We start from the raw sequence: 22,990 nt of genomic DNA, 5'->3' as shown, positions 1-22,990 counted from the left end.
TTTTATCCCTTAAAATGAAATAAATGTGTAGTTCATTAACTAGGGTTCTAATTGGATGTAATAATTTTTAAATGCTTTTTAAGAAGTTTGTGTATCATCTGGTAAGTATTTTTGATAAGCTGATTATATGGTTTAGAATTGTGTAGAATGACATTGAATCTGAATCCCTCCACCATTGTGGAAGCAGATTTGGAGTTTAATTTATCCAAAGCCAGAGGACACTTTCATTTCAGCTTCAGAATCCCACCCAACTATTTCTACAAGATTTTGCCCTAAGGTAACACTGATCTATTAGAAATGGCTTATTTTAGGGACTAAGTCTGAAAAGTTCCTCTTCTAAAACAAATAGATGGATACAAACTTAAAAAATACATCAGGAAGAAATTCCAAAATGTTAAGTCAGTGGTGAAATACATATGATCTCTTTTGTGTAACTAATTTAAATCAATAAATGCAAGACCTTATCATTCAGATACAATTTATTATTTCCCTTTTTAGAAATTATCATTGTTACGTGTGTCAATTTATTTTGGATTTCATATACTTTATTGCACATATGAGCTTAATTTTATTTGAGGGTTTAGTTTCCATGATCCAGCTAGTACAAACCAAATAAAATGTTAAATGTTATCTGACAGGAGGATAAAGTACCTTGTCTATTTTGAGTACCACTGTCGTTGCCATAGTAACAGAAGAGGAACCTATCAGCATGCAGAGCCTAATTTTCCTTTCTATTTCTGTGTTTTGTATTTATTTAATACATCTTAAGAACAATACTTCACTTGGAATTTTCTATAAAGATAAGTAAAACCCCATATTTTTGAAATTGCAAATTAGATTTTCTTCCTACTGCAAGGCAATAGGGAGCTTCAGAATTAAAGCTAGACATTTATTTATTTGAGTAAATGGTTAATGGCCTAAGAATGTGATTTTTCATCATCCTAGGAATATTTGAAAGTCAGTCAGAATTCAGCAAAGAGTGAACTGAGTTAAAAAAGACAGGATCTAGAGCCATAAAATGAATGACATGCATATCTTGAAGGCCATATCTAACCTTCGGGACCCAGAGTGCTTCCCACCTTGCCAGGCCAGTCATTTGGTACCATGATTTTTGAGAGCTGAAATTTGGAAACAGAGAGGTGGTTAATTAGGTCTACAGTGTGGTCAACAGGATCACAGGAACAGGGTATAGTGTCCTACAGCCTAGAAATTATTGTATTTAGTTTACTGAATGTCTGAGCAGGCAGAAGCTCAAACTATTCCTCTGCCAGCAGATTGCCCAAACACCAGCATCAACATTTGGGATGGATGCTTTCAATCTGTCTTGTTTTCTCTCTTCTGTTTCTGAATAAATGACTTAGGATCCTACCTGTAAAAACATTTTTACCTGTTTTAAGATTTATTGCATTCAGAATTTTGGAAGTTTGTGATAGAATAGATTGAGGATTGTCAGTAAGAGAATTAGTAGCTTCAACAATTTCAGGAAAAAGGATGATGTTACCAATACTTTTATAATCTAGACTAAGGCTATGGTTGTTAATTTGAAAGGAAACAGAATAAAGCAGTGCTAGTAATTAGCATATAGTATGAGATTTTTTTGTATGAAATAAACACAAATGAAAAGTATACATATTTTTCTAAAATATTTCTCATTATCTTATTTTAATTTAAGGAAGGAAACCGTGTTTATTTCAGTGTAAACCATATGCCTGTTAAGTTATAATTTAGTCTGATAATACTTGCACTTTTTTTTCACTTTACCTGTTTACCCGTTTACTCGTGTTATTGTATGTCTTTTTCCAAACTGACTCCATACCTCCCTGTTTAAGTGTTATGTCATATTTTGCTGTTTCCCTGCCTTTATTTTTTGATTGTTAATTCAAGGTAACTCAAGGGAATTGATTCAAGCTTTTGTCACTTATTTGTTTATTTCACTTGCAGTTCATTTAATTTTTGCTACCACACACCATTAAAAACTTACACACCTTTTGATCCTGGTCTGTTGAAGAACAAGGGTATCTGCTCCAAGGATAAGCCTCCTTACAGCTGAGTGCAGCACTGTGCAAGAGCAAGTCTTTACAATGAGTGTTTACAATTGGAAAAATTTGCACTTATGCTAAAGAATTTTACTGTATTTTAAACTGAAATCCCTCTGGAAATTCCACCAATTTATTTTTTCATTTACCTGTCTTCTATCTGCGCTACATTTTATTTTTTTTAGTGCCACTTTGAGTATTATTTATATGGACACAGAATATTTCATAAGAATTTCATGAAGGAAAATCCAAACGCTGTACTCCATGTATGCATTTTTCTTCTCATAGTTACTTTCACACTACTGCACCTGTTAACTTGAGTGCCATCACTTTTGTAATCGGTGACTTTAGAAAGTATTCCTAATAATCTTGTGATGTTGGGTATTACTAGTAATAAAAGGTGCATTACTACAGTCCCTAGCCAATACTGGAAAGGTCTTACAGTTGTTACCAATCTGATAGAACTTAAAATTCCTAATCTGAGGTACAGATACTTTTCTGTAAAATAACTATTAGATCACATAAACTATGATTAGGAGGGAAGGAAAATTTTATCTCTGGACACCTATCATGCATCAGTATATTACTAAAATAACCACAAAATCACCAGGTATTCTTTATATATTTCTCATCTATACTATCCTTCAAAGGAAGGGAAATTGAAGGAATCAATTTTTATGTCAGAAATTCTTCATTTCATTAGCTTAAGATTCTTCATTTGATTATATACTATTTTTTTATTATTAATTTCAATTTTTTTGTGGTAGTAAGGGGTTTTTTGAGTAGTTAGCACAATGAAGAAAGCTTGAAGCTTTATGCATAATATTTTATATTTTTTTCTAAAAATGTAGATGTTTTATGTTCATGTCATTCATCACTTTTATTTGCTTGCTATATATTTTTCTGAAGACATATTTTTCGCAGTACTAATTTAGCCAGGCAAGTCTCATTACTGGGTCTAGATGAAGTCTTTCATAAACCAGCTTGCTTCAGTTGTGGGGCTGACACAATGAAATCAAGTACTGAAAAAATTGAAATCTCTTTACAGAGTGCTCTTTATGTCTGTATATTTTAGTATGCCTGTTTGGCCTTCTTGGTTGATAGGTAGCCTTTAGTCAAACTACTTGACTCATGCTGGTCCCATTTACCATGTTATTTCATGCTGTCCCAGTATGTTACGTGCATGTTACATGGTGTAAGCAATAAGTAGTTTGGGTGAATGAACCCAAAGTACATCCTAGTATGAAGCAGCATTTCATATATTTGAATTGTTAAAACTTGTAACTTTAACAGAGAAGGAAGTTTCAGCTTTTGGTTTGGAAAAAGCTTGTGCTTCCTGTTGTGTTCCTCACTTATTTCTGTGGGACTTGTCTGTCACAGTTTCTCAATGGCTAGTTTTCTGTTTCTTCTCATAATAGTTGTTGGTAAATAATCTGCTTTGAAGGTAACTTCAACCACAGATATTTGCTCTGGTTTTGCTATTGATTAAGAGACTTAAAACTTGTAAGAACTATGTGGAGTTGTTGAGGTGAAGTGCCAATTTCAGGAAAAAGGATGAGTCTTTAGAAAACAATTCTATGTTTATTTTGTATTTTTAAAAAGTGATTGTCCACCATAGAGATGTAGATTGCCTTCCATATCTGTGATATAATTAACTTTGTAATTATTTAGGCATCAGATAAGTAGGACACTTTAAATTATTTGTAGCTCTGTAAAATACAGATGTCAAACTGCTAGTATTTGCACTTGTAATTACCATGAGAATTGGAACGATAGGCCTGTAGATTGCAGATCAAATTGACAGTCTTCAATATATTGACATCTAAGCCACTGTAATTGGCATTTCTTACTGAACTGTATGACACCTGAGTTTTGATGTAACAAAAAGGGCTTTTAGTTAATAATTTTATCAGTGTCATTCAGTCACTGAAAACCTGTAGGATGACTTTGAGCATGGAGAGACCCATTGTATACACAGTATTTTAGACTTTATTACACAAAATTAGAGGTGAACTTCATATGATATATATGAACATATTTTAAGAATTACAGATATATAGCCTCTCTCCAAGCTGCCCAGTGATACAAAATATATTGCACCAATATACTGCACCTTGAAAACTGAAGAAGTTTGAATGAAATACGAGCAAAATTATCAGAGTTCTTTCTAGAAGGAAACACTGAGTGAATGGGGGTTATTTGACCTAAAGAGAAAAAGACTCACAGAGAACACTATTTTTTCAAGGACATAAAAAGCAGCAGCAAAATTGAAGGTAATTGTTCATTATAGTGAGGTAAGATTGGGTAAGAATTAAAGGGTTCAGATTGCAGTAAGGAAGTTTTCTGCTGTGTATTACTGGAAACTTGCTAAGAGTAAAGATAATAAAGAATTGAAATAAATTGCCTATAAGGCTTTGAGTTTCCACTTTGGAAACCTTCAAGAAGTGATTGCATGTAGATCTGTCAAGTTGATTTCTGCCCTCAGGCACAGTTAAGGACAAAATAAATGCTTTCATTCTTACCTGCTATGATTCCTGGATCATTTTCATTGATCAATTAACCATGTGACTTCTAAATACAATTAATACATTTCATCAGTGAACGCTTGAATTTAAGCCAAAAGAAAATGAAGAAACAATACTAATGAGAGAAATTAAAAAGAGAGGGGCTGAAACAGCTCTCAGAGATGTTATACTACTGCTCCAAAAAGTGTTAGTTTTGCCAATGAGCTTTCTGAAAGATAGTACTAGTACTAGTGAAAGTGTACTTTTGAAATGCCGATTTCTGACAATACATACTGTAATTCAAAATAATAAGATATAGAGTAACATCGATAACTTTCAAAATCAAAGTTATTAGACAGTAAGTCTACTACTTTATTTAGAGACACATCCCAATTTTGTTGGGTACATATTGTAAGTTTTCAACAACATATATATACCTAGGTACTTCAGCACAAACACTCCTCTCTCCTCCACAGATCTTTATATATAAATAAGTTCAATGTGTGTCACGAATTATTCACATATTGCACTGGAATGCAGCATCCATTTATCCTAAAATACACTTCAGAGTCTGTACAGCAGACACTGCAGGTCTTGAGAATGAGCCACATTTCAGCTATCATTTAATAGTTATTGACTTCCCCGCTGCTGCCGAAATCTATAGAGAGATTTCTGTGTGAGTGTTTTCCTCTGTGAGTATTTGGAGCAACACACTAGCATCAGAACATGCATGTAATCTCCAAATCACACTGTTGCCTCCCCATAAACCCAGCTATGCTAGGTAATAGCGGACCTCTTAGCCAGTTCTGTCTTGCTTAATAGTCCACAAACAACTTATGGTAATGCTTATAGTAGAAGCAATGGATAATAAAACAGCAGATGAAAATAATTTTCATCCAATAAAAGTCCAAGCAGAATAATGCACATCTAAGTAATAAACTGTAAACTGTCTACTGCTTTGGAAAGAGGTGTCTCTAGAAGATCTTTCTAGTAAACAGAGCAGAGCTGTTCTGCTTTGTTACTAGTCCTAGTTTGTCTGGTTCATCAGAAAACTCTGCTCATTCCCCTGTGCTTATTTTTGTGCCTGGTCTTCAAATGGTCTTCGTCTCCTAGCTCATGACTGACTCTCTATTACCTTGATGCATCACAGCTGCAAGGCAGTAGAGCCATTGGAGTAAAGAAGAGAAATAATAAAGTACACAGCTAGGGAAAGAGTTTTCTCCCAGGCATTACATTATCATAGTTTCAGCATTCCCACAATTCACCACTTTGTGACTCAGGCAATGTGTATACACACATACACCGAACATGGTCCTTTCTTTCTTCCATCCTAAACTTCGTGAGTGGTTTGCCATAAAGTTATCTATTTGCTTTAGTCACCATTCTGCTTTGCTAGCCATCCATGTTTTCTTCTGGTTTAACCACTTTCTCTAGTTTCTCAATCCTTGTACAACATGCTTTTTGCAGCTGTGGGAAAGCCAAAATGTCCAGCAGAAGCAGCTAGAAAAGAATAAGAAAGGTGAAATAACCCAAATACACTACCATGACTAGAGTTTAGATCTCCGTTCTTGATATATTTCATTGTGTGTTCAGAGATTTGGCAATGAAAGTAAAGTCTGCAATGGAAAAAAAGAAATGGTAGCTTGAGTCTAAATTCAGAAATGTGTGATTCTGGTTGTATTATGCTTTTATTGGAAGTGGCTAGATTCTGGGTTTGAGAACAGGCAAGTCTCTGTTATTGACACCCTTTAAAAGTGATTTAAAAGCTATTTAAGACCTTAATTGGTTTGTTTACTTGTTTTAAATTGATATTTCAGCTTATTTTGCGAAGTCAGTTTTGAGAACCAAATTGATGGTTATACTGTATGGATCTTGACTTTGTCTCGAGTAATGCTGTCTGCAGAGTACTGGAGGAATGTTGTTCTAACCTATGCATTATTGGAGTGTTAAGCAGAAAGGAGAGGAGTGCACAGAATTTGTACATCATTTTCTCTCCTATTCTCATTGTGTCAGAACCTAGAAAAAGGATAAATAGAGAGTAAATAACCTAAGTTTATAAAGTCAGATTGTGCTAGACAAGCATAAGCACTCAATTGTGTTCAAGTATACGTACTGCAAGAATATATGAATTTCAAAACATAACAGTTGAATTTTTTTACATTGAAAGCTGTTTACATGAGTTTAGATTTTGATTGATAAATAATGGTGCACAGCATATATTAAGACTAAGAATAACAAATACTAGAATACAGTATATAGACATTTTTCTTGAATTAATGAATTAATCTTGAATTAACATAGAGACAATCTAGTAGTTCCAGTACTCTGTATACTCTCAACAAGTACAATCACATATAGTGAAATAATTACGTGCAATTAGTTCTTAAAAATGTACTGTATTGAGTTTGATTTCTCTTTTCTTGATAAGTGTAGTTTGCAGTCCTCCACTTACACTATTTTAAAGTGTAGTCAGTTAAGTCTATTTTCACTTAACAATGAAAACCATTTTAAAAAAATTAACAATGAAAACCATTTTATTTGTCTCTATCACAAAAACCTATGTAGAGTGTACATATACCCTGAGTATATTTTCCTTCAGTTTTAGTTTGCTTGTGATAGTGGTAAATGCTTACCACACTTCTCAGGCTTTTCTTTTTTGAATATAGATAAAACTTACACATACTGGTTGCTAATACAGTATCTGTAACGTATGGTTGCTGTGTACAACCAGCCTGAATTAGAAAACACTAAAATGAATTTAGTCCATTTAGTTCTAGTTAGTTCATTGTTTGGTTTTTTTTTTTTCCCCCCTTATATATCTTCAACACAAAACCTCTCTGAAATTTTGGAGTGCATTTTCTGTGTTGCACAATTCAGAACACCAAGCAAACAGGCATAGTAGTGTCCTGCTGACCTAATAAAATGATTTGCAACTCTGAAAGTAAATTCTCCTCTTGTTAAAACATTAGATAACAGATTTTGTGACTTTGTACCATGAGCTGCTTTGAAGCAGGAAACAATGAGTCCATGCAGTGATCAGTAGGTTTACATCCAGGCAACGATGTGCTTATAATACTAGCACAGTGCTGTATATCACTTTATATCTTTCTACTGAATTTTAGCAGTCACTTTATTGCCAAGACAACCAGTCACTGTAAAGGAAGATGCACAGCTCCTTGCAGGTATTCTTTGTCTTGACGACCTTGAATAACTTTGTATCATTGGCTATGTTGTGAACACACTATTCACTGTCATTTCGACAGTGAATTATTTAATGAATATTCATTAATAACTATGCTGAACCACATAGACCCCTTCAGGTTTCCAATGTGACTTCTCTCCATTGAGAAAGTTATCAATTCTTAGTTTCTATCTCCTGTCTTTTCCCCACTTATTTATTCAAGTGAGAAACACAGACCTGGTTTGACACAAATCACTGAAGCAAGTAAGATACTTAATAGTATAGAAGCATTGCTGCTGCGTTAGAGTTTATTAGAACTACTCACCCTGGCTTCTGATGATCCAGAGAAAGGATTATTACAGATTTGCCTATTATGAAATTTTCATGCCAAGACCCTATAGGGAAACAAAAAGAAATTCTCCGTTAACTTCTTCACTGCAGTGCTGCTTAGTGCGATCTCAATAAAATGAAAAATTGCAAAATAGTTAGAAAGATAAGTAGATGGTAGTGGTTATTCGCTGAACACTCTTAACCTATATCAAAAGATTTATTTTGTTGATGGATCACAAACAGTTCTCCCTAGAACAATACGAGCCAGGACAATTAAGGTGGTACTTCTTCAATATTCAAGAATAGCTTATGGATGTGTCTGTAAAGAATGCTACTTGGTTAAAGATATGCTGAAGTGAAGTGAAACAAGAAACCTCCAGGACTGAGACAAATGTAGGTATCGTCACATTCATTAAAGTAAGATGAAATGGCCAGATGAATCACGAGTATTATAAATATGGTAATGCAACATTAATGCAAGAAAATCATACGTGAGCTAAGACAGGATAAAACTGTTTGTTCTTTCAGTTTGGTAGTTAATTTTTTTTTGTTGTTCTAAAACCAGTAAGGTGTTGGTTTGCTTTCTGAGACTGCTTGGAATACGTTAGTTTTATTGTGGAGTAAATTTGTTATTTTTTACTTGTCGCTGCTTGAGGGTTAGTGGTAAACAAAAATTCTCCAAATCTGTGAGTGTAGATGCTTAAAATTAAGCTTGTGTTTATATAGCTTACTGAATCAAGATTTAATTCTCAGAATTGAAATGAAAACCGTGGTAAAAATAAAAGCAAGTGATTTAGTTACAATTCTAGGCAGAATATTAAAAAAAGTTGAAGGACTACTTTTGCAAGTGTACATGTAAAACTTGCTGTGTAAAGAACTATGGATGTAAGGAATCATTCACAGAGCAGCAGGCAGAACTCTTGATAGCCAGTAGAAGGTAGATAATTATAACAATCTGTCCAAATATTTCACTATAAATTAACTGAAAAAGAGTTATAATGAAGAAAGACTAAGATCACAGTTCATTGAACAGTTCAACGTAATTGAGTTCCTGAAGTGATATCATATGGATTAAGGGCTCAACTTTATTGGGTCAAAGGCGTAATTGTCCTTTTAAGGTGAAATTTCATAAGGTGGCTGAGCCAATCTAACAGGGAGTGGGGCAGGGGAATGACTGCCGCTTTTGGCAGCAACACTTTCCTGTTATCTGGTGAGACTTCCCCTTTCTAAAACTTTAGCTATAATGCCATACAGCTTCTAGAAAGAAGTGGAAAAACTGTGTAAGTCAGGAGAGAAAAAAAAAACCACAAGATTCTGGGGGGGTAGAACAGGAAGGAAAAATACAAAAGGAGAATTTCTTTAGCCTAAGTAGACACCACAGCAGCTGAAAACCTCACATATACATGACTTAATTATTTTGGATGATATTCAAACTGAAACATATGAAAGGTCTTGTTATGTTTATAGGTACAAATATGTGTATAAGTAATTTAATTGTGCAGAAAAAAACATGACTGCACTATCTTAAGATTGTTTTACGACGTTTGTAAGAAGCACAACATATTTTGAGGGTCTTTCATATATTTGACTCCTTATTTGGATAGATAACCATTGGATATAGGTTGAGTAGGCAGTTCAAAATTTGGCTGACTATACGTATATGCCATGTAAATTACATAACATGTACAATATGATTGTCTATGTCAATCACTTTATGGTACTTGGAAAAATATCAGTGGAAGGTTTTCCCCACACTCTGCCTTCTTTTTCCAAAAGAGTAACTGATTGTGGAATACTTTTAATTTTTCTGTTCATCACCTTGTTGAAGTGTCAGTTCCAAACCTTAAAAATAGCCACAAGCAAAGTGAATGCTGCTGTGAATCGTTATGGTTGCCAAATGGCAGCTTTTCCTTTGCAGGGACAGGGAGAAGGATTGGACTTAACTAGTTGCATTTCTTTTTCTTTTTTTTTTTTTCTTTCTTTTTGAAAATTGCTTTAATTTTGTGTTGAAAGTGCTGTTTGGTATGAAATCCATTTAATTCTTCACATTATCTGCAACAATAGTCATCTTAATTGAGGAAGCAATAATCAACCTCTCTTAACATGCAGAGTCAGACAACTGCTGCCCAGCTCCCATGAAAGGTGTCAGCTGTACCCAAATTCTCTTTCATTTCCCTCAAAAGAGCTTTGATGTACACTATTGATTTATAATTGCATTGTGTGCATATAAGCTATTTTATGCCTTAGTAATATTTGCAGAATTTTTCCCCTCTTTCTGGAGCTAATACAGGAATCTTACAGAAAGTTCACTAATCAAAGCCTTCTGCTTTATTTTTAGTATTTTGTGTTATTGGTGATTCTTAGATGAATATAATATCCAAAGATCATACCCTAGGCTAAGATTCCCTTTTCGGCTTCTTGGTATGAAGACAGATATGAAGAAAAACAGTCTTGGCTTCAAGAAGTTTGCAGTCTAAATAGACAATGCACAGAAGGTGGAGGAGAGTAAAAAAAAAAATAGGAGTGACTTTGCCTATCACCACCTAGTTGTCATACAGATGACCAAAACTTCTAACTGTCGGCCAAGTACTGTATCCCTATGCTAATTTGCTCCTAGGTAAATTTAACAGAACTAATCCTGTCAGTATGACTAATGCAGCAGCTTTTTTAAAGAAAGAAATATAACCTGAAGCAATAATGCAATTGTTAATAATGGAAACAACAGATGTGTAACTTAAAAATGTGAATTGCAGCATTTAGCATTATAAAATGCATATCCAGGTGGGGGTTTAAAATTTAAAATGGTGTTCGGGAACACTTTTTTCTTCCTCTCCTTTTTAGGAGCCTCATCTTGTTTAGTGGCATGTATCTTGAGGGTCAGAAGATTCTCTAAGTAATATATAGTGTTTTCAGATCTCCAAGAACACGGAATGCATTTTAAGACAGGCTGTGGTTATATGGCAGCATTTGAATCAAAGTGCATCTTACTTTTTTTTTTTTTTATATAGCTATCAATACTTTTTTAAAAGCAACAGCCATACTAAAGTGTTAAAATCAGAGTCCCCAAAGTTTGGCACCAGAGGCATTTTGCTTCTTGAGACCATATCTAATGTTTTAATAAGACTTAGCACATTCTTCAGAATCTCTTACCATGAAGTAAATCTGAATGGTATTTGTGGACAGGTGGTGATACCAAGTTTTGTCCCAGCAGGCAGGAACACTTGCAGTAAATGCACTATATTCATATGTCCATTCAGGAAGAAAAAACAGGGCTCTACCCTTTGTCTGGCTTGACAGAGTTAAGCAACATAGCTGAAACAGTGTGCAGAAAAAGCTGCCTGCAATCAATCCGCAAATTACTTTGAACACTTTTCTGTATAAAAAGTGTGCTCTATAGAAGCACCTTCAGAATTTGCAGTTATGATTCCAAGAACATAATTTCATATTGGTTTCTTGATATGCAGCTATTATGTTTTAGTTCAGGTTTTGGTTTTGTTTTGTTTTTTATGCTGTGCATTTGCTTTACAGTATAGTAATATTAGTAGGAGAAAATAACTGTAAAGCTCTAATTTGCCTGTCTGAAGTCTATGCCATATAAACAATTCATTTTGACCCAACATCTGCTTAGTGTTTTCACCTTTTGAGAATAGGTTATTAGAGTAGCTACAGCATACAAATGTCATTTATGGAGTAACAGGGGAAAATACCAGATGGTATTTTGCTGTAACAATGTGGTTACTTCAAAGCTAGTGGCATTACTGCTACTGTGTAGTATCCTGGTCATGTAGCTAATGACAATGCCGGCCCCTGCTGTGCCTAATTTTTCTGAGGTTTCTATAAATGGTGCAAAAACTCATTAGAATTACAATGCTTTGTGCAGGCCTGAAACTTTTGTATGTTTTTCTATTTCTTGATATCCTCTTTGTGGAAAGATTTTTAGTACTACATGTACACATCTTTTTTTACTGTGTACTGCCTAGTGTGGTTAGTTACAATATACACTTCCCAAAGTCACTAGATAACACTGCAAATCAGTTAGTAACTGTGCACACTTCTTACTATTTTCACATTGTTGTGTCAGAATAGATACACATAGAGTCTTCTGACAAGATATAATTGAGAAAAATTCTTTAGTTGTCCAAGGAAACAAAAAATTGTTGTCAAAAGAGAGGTAGTGAGAGGTAGTAGGATCATTGCTAACGTTTTCCACTATTTCAGACAATGCAAAAGTAGGAGGAGTGGTTGGTAGACCAGAGGGTTGTGTTACCCTTCAGAGATACCTCAGCAGGCTGGATAAATGGACAGAGAGGACTCCCATAAAGTTCAACAAAGGGAAATGCAAAGAAGTCCTGCATGTGAGGAGGAACAACCCTCTGTGCTAGTACAGGTTGGTAACTGTCTGGAAAGCAGCTTTGCAGAGAAGGTACTGGTGGACAAGAGGTTGACTATGAACCAGCAATGTACTCTTATTGCAAACCTCTCAAAAACCTCTTGGGCTGCATTAGGAAGAGCATTGCCAGCAGGTCAAGTGAGGTGATCCTTCCCCTTTACTCAGCCCTACCCTACTTAGGTGAGGCCACATCTGGAGTGCTGGGTTTGGTTCTCGGCTCCCCAGGGGGACATGAACATACTGGAGTGAGTCAAGTAAAGGCCACAAAGATGGTGAAGGGACTGGAGCATCTATCATACAGGAAGAGACTGAGACATTTGGGATTGTTTAACCTGGAGAAGAGAAGACTTGGGAGAGATCCTTTCAGTGTGTATAAATACCTTGTGGGAGGAAGTAAAGATAATAGAGCCAGACTTCTCTGTGGTGCCCAGAGACAGAACAAGCGTCAGCGGACATGAACTGAAGCACAAGCAATTCCATCTGAACATAAGAATATACTTTTTTACTCTGAGGGTGGTTGAACACTGGGACCAGTTGCCCAGGCTGGTTGTGGAGTCATCATCCTTGGTGCTTTATTAGTGCTTTGAAAACTGTCTGTTTGCAGTAACATATTAAACTATATTAGCACTAGAAATATCAAATATTGTCAGCATGTGGTAGAAATCATATTCTAACACCTACTATGATTGTACACAGATTTGGGAAATAACACCCAATCATCTCTTTTTTGGAATGCAAGTGCTTTACAGCTTAAAAAGATCTCTGCCTGTGGCTCTAGCGATAGAGCTGTTTTAAAAATAGGCTCAAATATTCAAGGGACTCAGAGTGAAGTGTTCACTGTAAATCTCTTCAGAAGCTACATATACAACTCTGTTAAGTTCTTTTGAAGATTTCAAATACTTTAATATCTTTTTCAGGATACTGTTTCAGCTGCTAGTTAGAAGAAAAAATGCCTATTGCTTTGTCATGAAACCAGTGTGTCGTTGTGCTTTTTGGTAGCTTGAATGAAGACACTGGCATTTAAAGTGAGCTACATCTCCAGGAGGCAATCTGTCTTTCACTTGCACTTAATATTTCCTTTAACGTAATTTGAAATAGGCAAATAAACAATCACAAAATTTCAATTAATTACTGTATTTAATTTTAACATTTCCTGACAATTATGTTTAATAGGACATAAAAGGTTTCTGTTTGTTTCATTACACTTAATTTGATAAGCTGTAAAACACTGGAGAAATTTCTGAATGGAGCACTGATTCCTAAACATTTGAAAATGACAAATTATGCACATTGTATTTGTTTTTCTGACTCATTATACATTGTATATTCTGGCTCATTAACATTATATAAGCACCAGATCTCAGCATTTTAACCATAAAATAATTGCATAAGAAGCTGGTCAGATAGTTGAGGTTGATGTATGAGTATGTTTTTTTCTGGAATTACATTTCTTATCCAAAGCCTGTTTAGGTCAAAAGACTCTTACTGACCAGGCTACTTTGGATACAAGCTAAATGTAAACCTGTGTCATTCTTCACCAAATGTTAGGGTTGAAATGAGGGAGGAATTAGTCACTATTGCTGATTTTCAAAACTGAAGTGTAGTTCTACTGTTAGAAGACTGAATTACAATAGTATTACAAGCTAACTGTTAATCTTTTCTTTCCATCTTGGTATTGCAGTCTAGAACTACCCTCTGGAAGGATCATGGTAAGGGAGGGTCATATATATAATTAACAGAAGGCAGTGGCTGACCATGTGCTTAATGATGCTACTGTAAATCCCCTGTCCATTGAGAGTGAGGCTTAGAACTGGAATTTTCTTTCTCAGATATGCTTGTAAGACTATAACTTATAATGGATTTCTTATTCTAGAGGTTTTGTTCCCTGTTCTTTAGCTCTCCTAAGTAACTTTACTTTTTCTTGTCAACCATTTTTAAAAATAGTATTTTTATCATCTATAACCTTACAGGGTGATAATTGCACCCATATATTTGTGTGAATAGATATATTCAGGTACTAATTTAATTTCCACTTTTCTCGAGGTCTAGCAAATAGAAAAATCTGTGTTATTTTTGAATTTTATATGTACGTAGGGGCGTGTGCGTCATTACTTTCTCTGAAGCTCGTCATGGACAGCTTGAATATGTGTAATAAATTATTTGTACAGAAGACTAGAACTATGACTTTGGACTAATTCCCATTTCTCTGCTAAATGCAAAGAATAATTGGGCAACTTGATAAAGTATTATTTACCACTGAGACCAAAATTTATCCTTTCTGGGGTAAACAAATCATTAGGCAGATTTGAAAAGCATCTTTTATATTTGTAAAACCTGAATGGTGGTCCCCTGTGGAATAAATGAATGGCCTTGCTAAAAGCAAGCATATATCAGCAAGTTGTGTCAAAGCTCAGGCATATGCTGTGTCAGTGTCTGTCATGTTTATAGATGGATAGAAGATGATGGAGTGTTAATAGCTGACTTTGTGGTATAGCAGTTTTCAGTAAGAAGTTACTGATTCACATTAATTGAAAGAAACATTAATTTAGCAATTCCAGCTTTATAGAATTGCTACTTTTCCATGGGTTGCAGAGTTTTTTTCCAAGATCTCAGCTTTCCACTTTCTCAGCCTGCCTTGTCATCTGGTGGTACTCTGCAGGTTTTCCATTTGTCTTTATCTTGTTCTGCACTAAATTCTACTGAACATTTAATTCTTTTAAATGTGGTGACCAAGGGTATACATAGACTGTTACTGTGCTCAGTTGGTGCATGGCTGCTTGTTAAGTTATGGCAACTTAAATGTGTGCTCGAGGCCTCAGTTTCTTTAACAATTATGTTTTAATCAGTCCCTGGTTCCAGGTTTCCAAAAGTGGGATGGTTATTTTGCAGGAGTGGAGCAGAGGAGTCGTATTGCTACCTTTTGATCATGCGTCTAGTCTAAAGGGAGTTTTCTCCAGTGTAAGGGGAGTATTTCCTGGGTACTGCTAGAATACAGCTGGAAACAGTAATTTTTCCTGAATCACATATATTTATTTCTTGCTTATATGACACATACTACAGAGATGAGTGTATGGAATCCATAATTTAAAGAAGGATGTACGCTAGCAAGTTCTATGGAGGAAAAAAACAAAAGGAAGTTAATAAATACTGAATTCTGTTAGTACAGTTTAAAGCAGTAAATAAGGTTAGCAAAACTATTCTTTTGCAATCACTTTAGCTAAACATAAGAATATTTTACTCAGTTGGATCCCTAAATTTGGTTTCTGGTACATCTGAGATTTTTTTTATGTTGACAGATATTTTTAGTGAACTTGTGTATACAATTTCACACATCACCAGCATCGTAAAAGCTGTTGAATGATGGGCAAGCTGGTATAAGGCGCATAATAGACTTTTTGCAAACTAGATGGTTTCCTGCTATAGAACAGTAATTTCAGGCAATAACATAAAACTTATGAGGAGGAATTTTCTTTGAAATTATTATCTAAGTTACAGTAATATTTCCAGTACTTTCCAAACATAATTTTACAGTCATACATGAAAAGGAAGAAGACACGCAAGAGAATGTCAGTCTGAGACAAACTGACATACAAAGAGAATAGCTAATCTCCTTCAGACATTACAGATTAATACCTTTTTAAAAAAAGAATGATGGATCACATTTGATCGTTGAAAAGATTTGACAAGCTGAACATGCAGGAGCCATGTAGTATTTGTAATTGCAAAAAATCACATAATTTATAACGTTTTAAGTCTTGAACACACAATCGACTTGGATAATAATCCTGTGAGAACATGTCTTTTTATTGTTTCTTTCTGACATACAGCTGTAAAACTGGCCCAGAAATGCTATTGAACAGACATGAAAATACTCTTCTGAGAACTAATGAATGAAGCATATAGTGTAGACAGCACATTCAGTCCGAAAATGAAACATGTTTTTCCTTCTATGAAAGAAGAAAATGGAAGATGTGAATTGTGCTGGTTTGGGCTGGGATAGAGTTAATTTTCTTCACAGTAGCTAGTATGGGGCTATGTTTTGGATTTGTGCTGGAAACAGTGCTGATAACACAGGGATGTTTTCGTTACTGCTGAGCAGTGCTTACAGAGTCAAGGTCTTTTCTGCTTCTCACCCCACCCCACCAGCGAGCAGGCTGGGGGTGGGCAAGAAGTTGGGAGGGGACACAGCCGGGACAGCTGACCCCAACTCACCAAAGGGCTATTCCACACCATATGATGTCATGCTCAGCATATAAAGCTGGGGGAAGAAGGAAGGGGGGGATGTTTGGAGTTATGTCATTTGTCTTCCCAAGTAACCATTATGCATGATGGAGCTCTGCTTTCCTGGAGATGGCTGAACACCTGCCTGCCGATGGGAGGGAGTGAATGAATTCCTTGTTTTGCTTTGCTTGTGTGTTCGGCTTCTGCTTTACCTGTTAAACTGTCTTTATCTCAACCCACGAGTTTTCTCACTTTTACCCTTCTGATTCTCTCCCCCATCCCACTGTGGGGGGCATGAGCGAGCGGCTGTGTGGGGCTTAGTTGCTGCCTGGGTTTAAACCATGACCGAATGGAAATGTCATGCTTCCATAGTGCTAACATTACTTCTGTAATTGTCCAGGATAATTATGTTTTTGAATGCCTGTATTCCTCAGAGCTTTTTAAAATGAAGTTGAAAACAGGGGTTTAAAAGATTTTGTGATGTTCAGAATACTTAGCCGAAAGTTTATATTGTATGGTACTATTAAGATGTTACATTATACTGTTATGTCCTATGAATGATATTGCTACACAATATGATACCGAGTTTTCCTTTAACATGAAAATGCTTTTCAAACATTGCTGAAAGATGACTAAGTAGTTACTTATCTTGAGTTCTCAAAATCGTAAGAGCAGTCAGTCTTACCATGATCACTCTTAATATCTGTGCAATTGACTGCAAATTAAGCTCAGGGTTTAAATTTAGTTATTGCCATAAGTAGTGGGGTAATGCAATTCATTCAAAAGACAAAACTGTGAAGTTTTTAATAAAAATTCCCCTTTAATGGCTACATATATCTGTACATTCCGAATGTGATATAAAAGAAATATTTAGATTTAAAAATGCTACAAAAGATGAATATGAATCATAATCCCAATAAATAGGGACTGCATGTCTTGAGGGTCTCCACAATGGTCAACACTCAAGTTATGTGGCTGAATATTTGGTCTCTCTTTGATTGAATTTGCAGTCTCTATAAGTCACTGGTTTTTGTCTAACAGCCACATCATTTTATTCAACTGCTGACGTGTATGTCTGGCATTGTGGACTACTGCAAATTGGATGAAGCTGGAGTTTTAAATCTAGCATGAGTTAGAGCACTTCCCTTTATGACTTCAAAATCTTCTTAGCATTCATCTTTCCAGACAAATTTTCTCTTAGCTAATGTAATAATGCTGCCTGGTCTTTCTAATTCACAGCAGCCTACTGATCCTCCTTCTCCTTGAGGTCTGTAGACATTTTCCATTCAGTGTGGGGGTGAAGCTTAATCCATGGTTTCTGATTATATGCCTCATGGAAGTAATGTAGTGATTTGTCACATAAACCCTGACTCCTTAGAAAGCATTACAGTCCTTTATGCTCCTACCAGATGTTCCTCGCATATTTTTCTGGAAACTAATGAAGTAATGTAAATATAAAAAGATATCTTCAGTCCTAAAAACCTGTGTTAAGTCATTTGCTGCTCTCTCAATTTATGAATCTGAAAGATCCTTGTGATGTTACTAAATTCTTTTTTCTTGTTCTTTAGCTGCCAGTTAAGTCCAACGATTCCAGGTACTAAGCCAAAAAAATAGTAAAAGATATTTAAATCCAAAGTGTCTTCTCTAGTTGGGCACAGCTTGTACTGTCCGTAAGAGTATTACATGTCCTGTAATTAATATTTATCTTAAGGTTCTGTTGATCAGATTTACTTCAGATGCTAGTTCATTTGTCATTGAATTCAAACACATGGGTTGTAATGATATCCCAGGGAATTTTCCACACAAGTTGGGCTAATGCTTTCTAGTAGTGTTTTGTATTGCATTATATTTGTATTGCATTACAAGCAAATAGTTATTCAACTTGTAGCTTTTTGCTAGTTGAAGAGTTCCACTGCAATAATCTCTGCCTTTACAATACCTACAACTGTAATAATGCTTGGAACCCATTCAGGAACCAGTTTCCTTTTATCTGTAGGATACCTGTAGACAGCTTGCACATGGCTTTCTTCTTATTCTACCATGTTGCCAGCAATCATATCTTAAAATATTATAGATAGTAGTGAGCTGAAGCTAAGAAGTTAAGTGATAATACATTGAAGAAAGAGGTAGGGGATATTTTTTTTTTCTTTAAACTAAGACAGGCTTCATAGAGTCCTATGGACTGTTATTTGTTGACTGATTATAATGCAGGTGTCCTCCATCACAAGCTCCTATGGATGTTGATCCCATGGCAAGATATGCATGGTCGTGCAATGGGGGCTGCCATCCCCTGTGAGAGGTAGCAGGAAGCTGGCAGAAAGATTTTTGCACATTGCAGCCTGCCTGTATCTGAAGTGCCTTTGGAAACAGATTGACAAGCAGGACCTTGTGAGCTGTATGAGTTATTCTGATGACTTATTGCAGTTTTCAGTTAGGAGGTTGCACGCTCCTTCTTTCGTGTAATCCTGGTATCTGTCTGCCTATCTGTAGTTCAGCTATAACCTGGTCTATGAGGTTTTTTCCTGCCATTACTCTGCTCTGAGAGCATGTTGGGAAGTTCCCATGTTAGATGATTTAAAATGATTGTTCATTTCAGATTCCTTCATTATTCACACTTGACATAAACATTATTCTCATTGCTATCTATATTAAGCTACTTTTCTCTCATATGATGTTCTAAATATTCCTTTCTCTTCATAGTGTGAGAAAGGTCACAGGTACCCAGAGGTATGATATCTCTCTGTGACAGTAGAAAATGTAGATGTGAAAGAAAGAATTTGTCTGCGTTAATATCCACCAGGGAATAAAGTCTCAACTAGGAAAACCTGATGTGACTCATAGTGAAAATCACATTGTTCATGTACATTTAAACTAAATTCAGCCTTTTGGCACTGAATACATCTGCAGCTTTGGTTTTACATACTATAACTTGCTGTATGTGTTATCATTTTGGCCCTTATGGACCCATTTCCATTTATTCTCCAGAAAGTATGTTGCTTTTTGAATTGAAAGTTTTCAGGCTCACAGTTTGGATTTTCTCATGTCCTCAGATGGTGACTGGATGAAAGCAATAGCATATCTTTTAGTATTATTTGGTTACTCTTTACACATTTACCTGGGATTTTGTATTCTCAGTATGTTTTGAAAATGTAAATTATTTCCAGCACTCCTTTCTTGGAAGGTGCGTAGTATTATTCCTGTTATTTGGAGTACAACATTAAAACAGAAATAGACATTTTCTCACATGTGAATTCTCTGAACTACTTAGCAGGTGGTAGGTTTTGAACTCAGGGAGTCAGTAGCCTCAAATCCCTTTCAATACATTATTACATTTAATGGAATGAAGTTTGACTAAAAGGAGTTCCTCAGCATTCTCTAGTGGTAGACTTGTGGCAGAAGTTGAAACTATTAATTTGGCACTTTAACTAGGCAAAGAAGGAGTCAAGATATGTCTATAAAGTCAAATACACACAATCGCGAAGCGGCTTCACATATTTTTCAAGATACCGGGATGCAAGCCAGTTTTCATCTGGCAGCCACATAGGACTGCACAAAGCCTGGGCTAAGTAATTCATCTTTGCATCGTGATGATGTAGTCATGTCTGCAAAGAGATGGGCTTGTTTACAGGGGGCTAGATTGTACACAGTAATAACTGACCCTAGCTAGGATCAAAGGAGTTTCATATGTGACACTGAGAATCATATGTGGCACAGAGTTAGTGCTCTAAAGAAATTAATCTCCTTGGTTAAGTGGCAGTTCATCATTGCAAAACTGTTCCTGTGTGTTTTTGGATGGCTGCATACTTTACCACTATTATAGGAATCTGCTGTATCATTAATCATATTTAGATTTTTTTTTTTCCTGGAGCCTTGACTGTCTTAAAGTCATGAAAATACCTGGTAAAATATAAGCACATTATCCATTACTGTCCTAATATAAATGATTTTTATAAGGTCTGAAGGAAGATGAGCCAAACAAAATGTTTTATTCTGCAAAACTGCAGCTTTCAGGTAACTGAAAAGAATTCCCAGAGTTTGCATATAAAAAGAAATGGTCTTTGTCACCTTTCAAAAAGTCGTGCAATTTTGTTAAATGTTGGTGACAAGCTCCTAGCTAAGTCAACAAAGTCATTTGGTGTATGAACAAATTGTTCAGATTCCTTTATGTGCAGCAGTGTTTATCTAAAATTAGGATAATATGAGCCTGGGGCAAAATGTCCACAGTAAAGTGGTCTCAGAGTTAAACTTTCTTCTTAGAGAGTGGCAGAAGATATTTGTATTAGTTCTGGCAAGTTCAATCAATTATACATGTGCAATATTTTGAGTAGAGACACGTTCTACCAAAGATGCTCAAATTAAATACAAACAATAATCAGTAATTTGTTCTCTCATTTCTTGTGTTTATTTGAACAGATTTTTTTTAAATCTTCATCTGAGCTAAGCTGCCTGCTAAACCTTGCACCTCTGGACTTTCCATGTCAGGTAAGATCTGACAGATCAATACACCTATTTTTCACATTGTTGTTTTGGAGTACAACTATAAAAACATGTAAAGATGAGAACTAGAAGTGAATGTAAGTAAAAAAAGGGCAAGGAGGAGATTGGAGATGATAATTTTCGAAAAACAAGGGGATTTACCTGCAAAATTATTTACCCGTTTTCCAAGACAAATTATAAATATATTGACAAAAACAAGGGCATGACTATGTGAGGAGAGAGTTCAGCTAGTCATCAGTGTTTGCTGCATTACCAGCGCTTTTAACAGATTTAAAAAAAATAACCTCCTACTTAGTATTTAGGGCTTTCTTTTCTTAGTGGGATTCTCAGAGATCGTGTTAATGTGGAGGAAAATGCTTCCTTACAGGTCTATCTTTTTTTTTTGGGTTTTTTTTTTTTTTTCTTCCCCACTAGTCAGTTGCAAACCAACTGTATCAACATTTTGGTTTTGCTCACTTTTGTATTGCCACAGCCAGTTTTGGTTTGTGCCCTTTCCTTTGTTTTCAGATCCTGCCTTTGATTCTCATTTTCTCTGTCTTGATGTAGTAGTATGTGGAAAAGTTATATTAAAAATATTCTTCCTAAAAATTAGCAACGGGGTAATACTTTAGAACAGTAACTTCCAGCATATAAGGCATAAAAATCTGACATCAGAGACCAGTTCAGTCACCTCGATGCAAGAAATATAATTCATAATGGAACTTAAACCTAAGGTCCATATTCTCTGTTTCCCTAGAGCCCCTATCCTGTGAGCAGGAAATAGGCAAACCTTTCATATTTAAAACAATAATATAGTTTTTTCTCCATATGCTGTACCAATGAAATACTGAAAGCTCAAGTTTGTGTCGTTAATTAAAAAAAAATTCTTACAATAAAAAGCCATATGCTAGGCCTCTTCCACCATTTCAATTGGAATACTGGTACAAAGTAAAGTATGTAAAGCGAATAAGAATAGGGAAATGAAATTTTGCTCCATGAGGATGCCATTTTATTTTATGTGCTTCAAATATTCAGTCTCAGAGGCAGTTAAAAAAATGAAAGAATGTGGCTGATTTCTGGCAGTGATATAAAGGCTATGAAAACAGATATTATGATGCCATTTGTCAAAAACGTTAAGACATTGATATTTTGGATAGCAGTCCATGTGAGTGAAATGGATTTAGCTACCTGAAAGAACAAAAAAATGTCATTTTCTTCATGAGGAGTGTCACCATTTCCCATTACTATAAATAGGACCCAAAGGCATTCTTTGCACAATTCCTAGTTAAAATACATATCTTCTACCTACTCGTAGCATCTTTGAGTATGTTACCTCAGACTGCCCCGATTGATTGACATGCTTCATGCTAACTCTTTTGGGTCTTATTTATTAACATATTTGATTTTAATATGATTTTATTATTTCCAGTGGGCTCCCTATGGGTGATTGTGTCTAAGTGTGATCTATCTGTCTGTCCTGAAGTGAAGGAACTGAATAATTCATTTGAAATCAGTGGGAATTATTGTATCCTGAAGGGGAAAAACAGGGTCCAAAGGACTCAAATCTTCAATTCTGGGATCAATTTAAGAGTTGGATGGGGAATAATGATATGGTTGAGGTATTTTGTCCAATTGACTAATGGAGACAAGATCTTCAAGTGCTTGTTATGAAGTTGTGGTTAGTACAGTTTCAGTTTCACTGTGATGGACTTGTTCCCTTATTCTGTGTGGATTTGAAACAAATCAAAATAAAATGTCTAGTCAAGCTTTAGTGGAAATTAACATTAAAAACACGCAAGATTGAAATAAGGCACAAGTAAGGCAACATCCCTGCCCAGGGATACATGGTTAG

At 35.4% G+C, this 22,990-nt stretch overlaps 1 protein-coding gene across 1 annotated transcript in view; it reads left to right on the top strand.

Moving 5' to 3' along the window:
• LOC148051451 (uncharacterized) overlaps positions 1–22,990 on the top strand; it is a 200,182-nt gene that overhangs the window by 80,212 nt on the left and 96,980 nt on the right. The window contains exon 3 of the mRNA XM_087736976.1: positions 21,076–21,144. The gene's annotated coding sequence lies outside the window, so the exon portion shown is untranslated. The remainder of the gene's footprint in view (positions 1–21,075; positions 21,145–22,990) is intronic.

This window comes from Nipponia nippon, unplaced genomic scaffold (assembly GCF_047370975.1).
Source record: "Nipponia nippon isolate SJK-2023a ecotype South Korea unplaced genomic scaffold, ASM4737097v1 scaffold_6, whole genome shotgun sequence".
Classification (NCBI taxonomy): Eukaryota; Metazoa; Chordata; class Aves; order Pelecaniformes; family Threskiornithidae; genus Nipponia; species Nipponia nippon.
The sequence above is the reverse complement of the archived record's forward strand: the minus strand, read 5'-3'. Positions and strand labels throughout refer to the sequence as shown.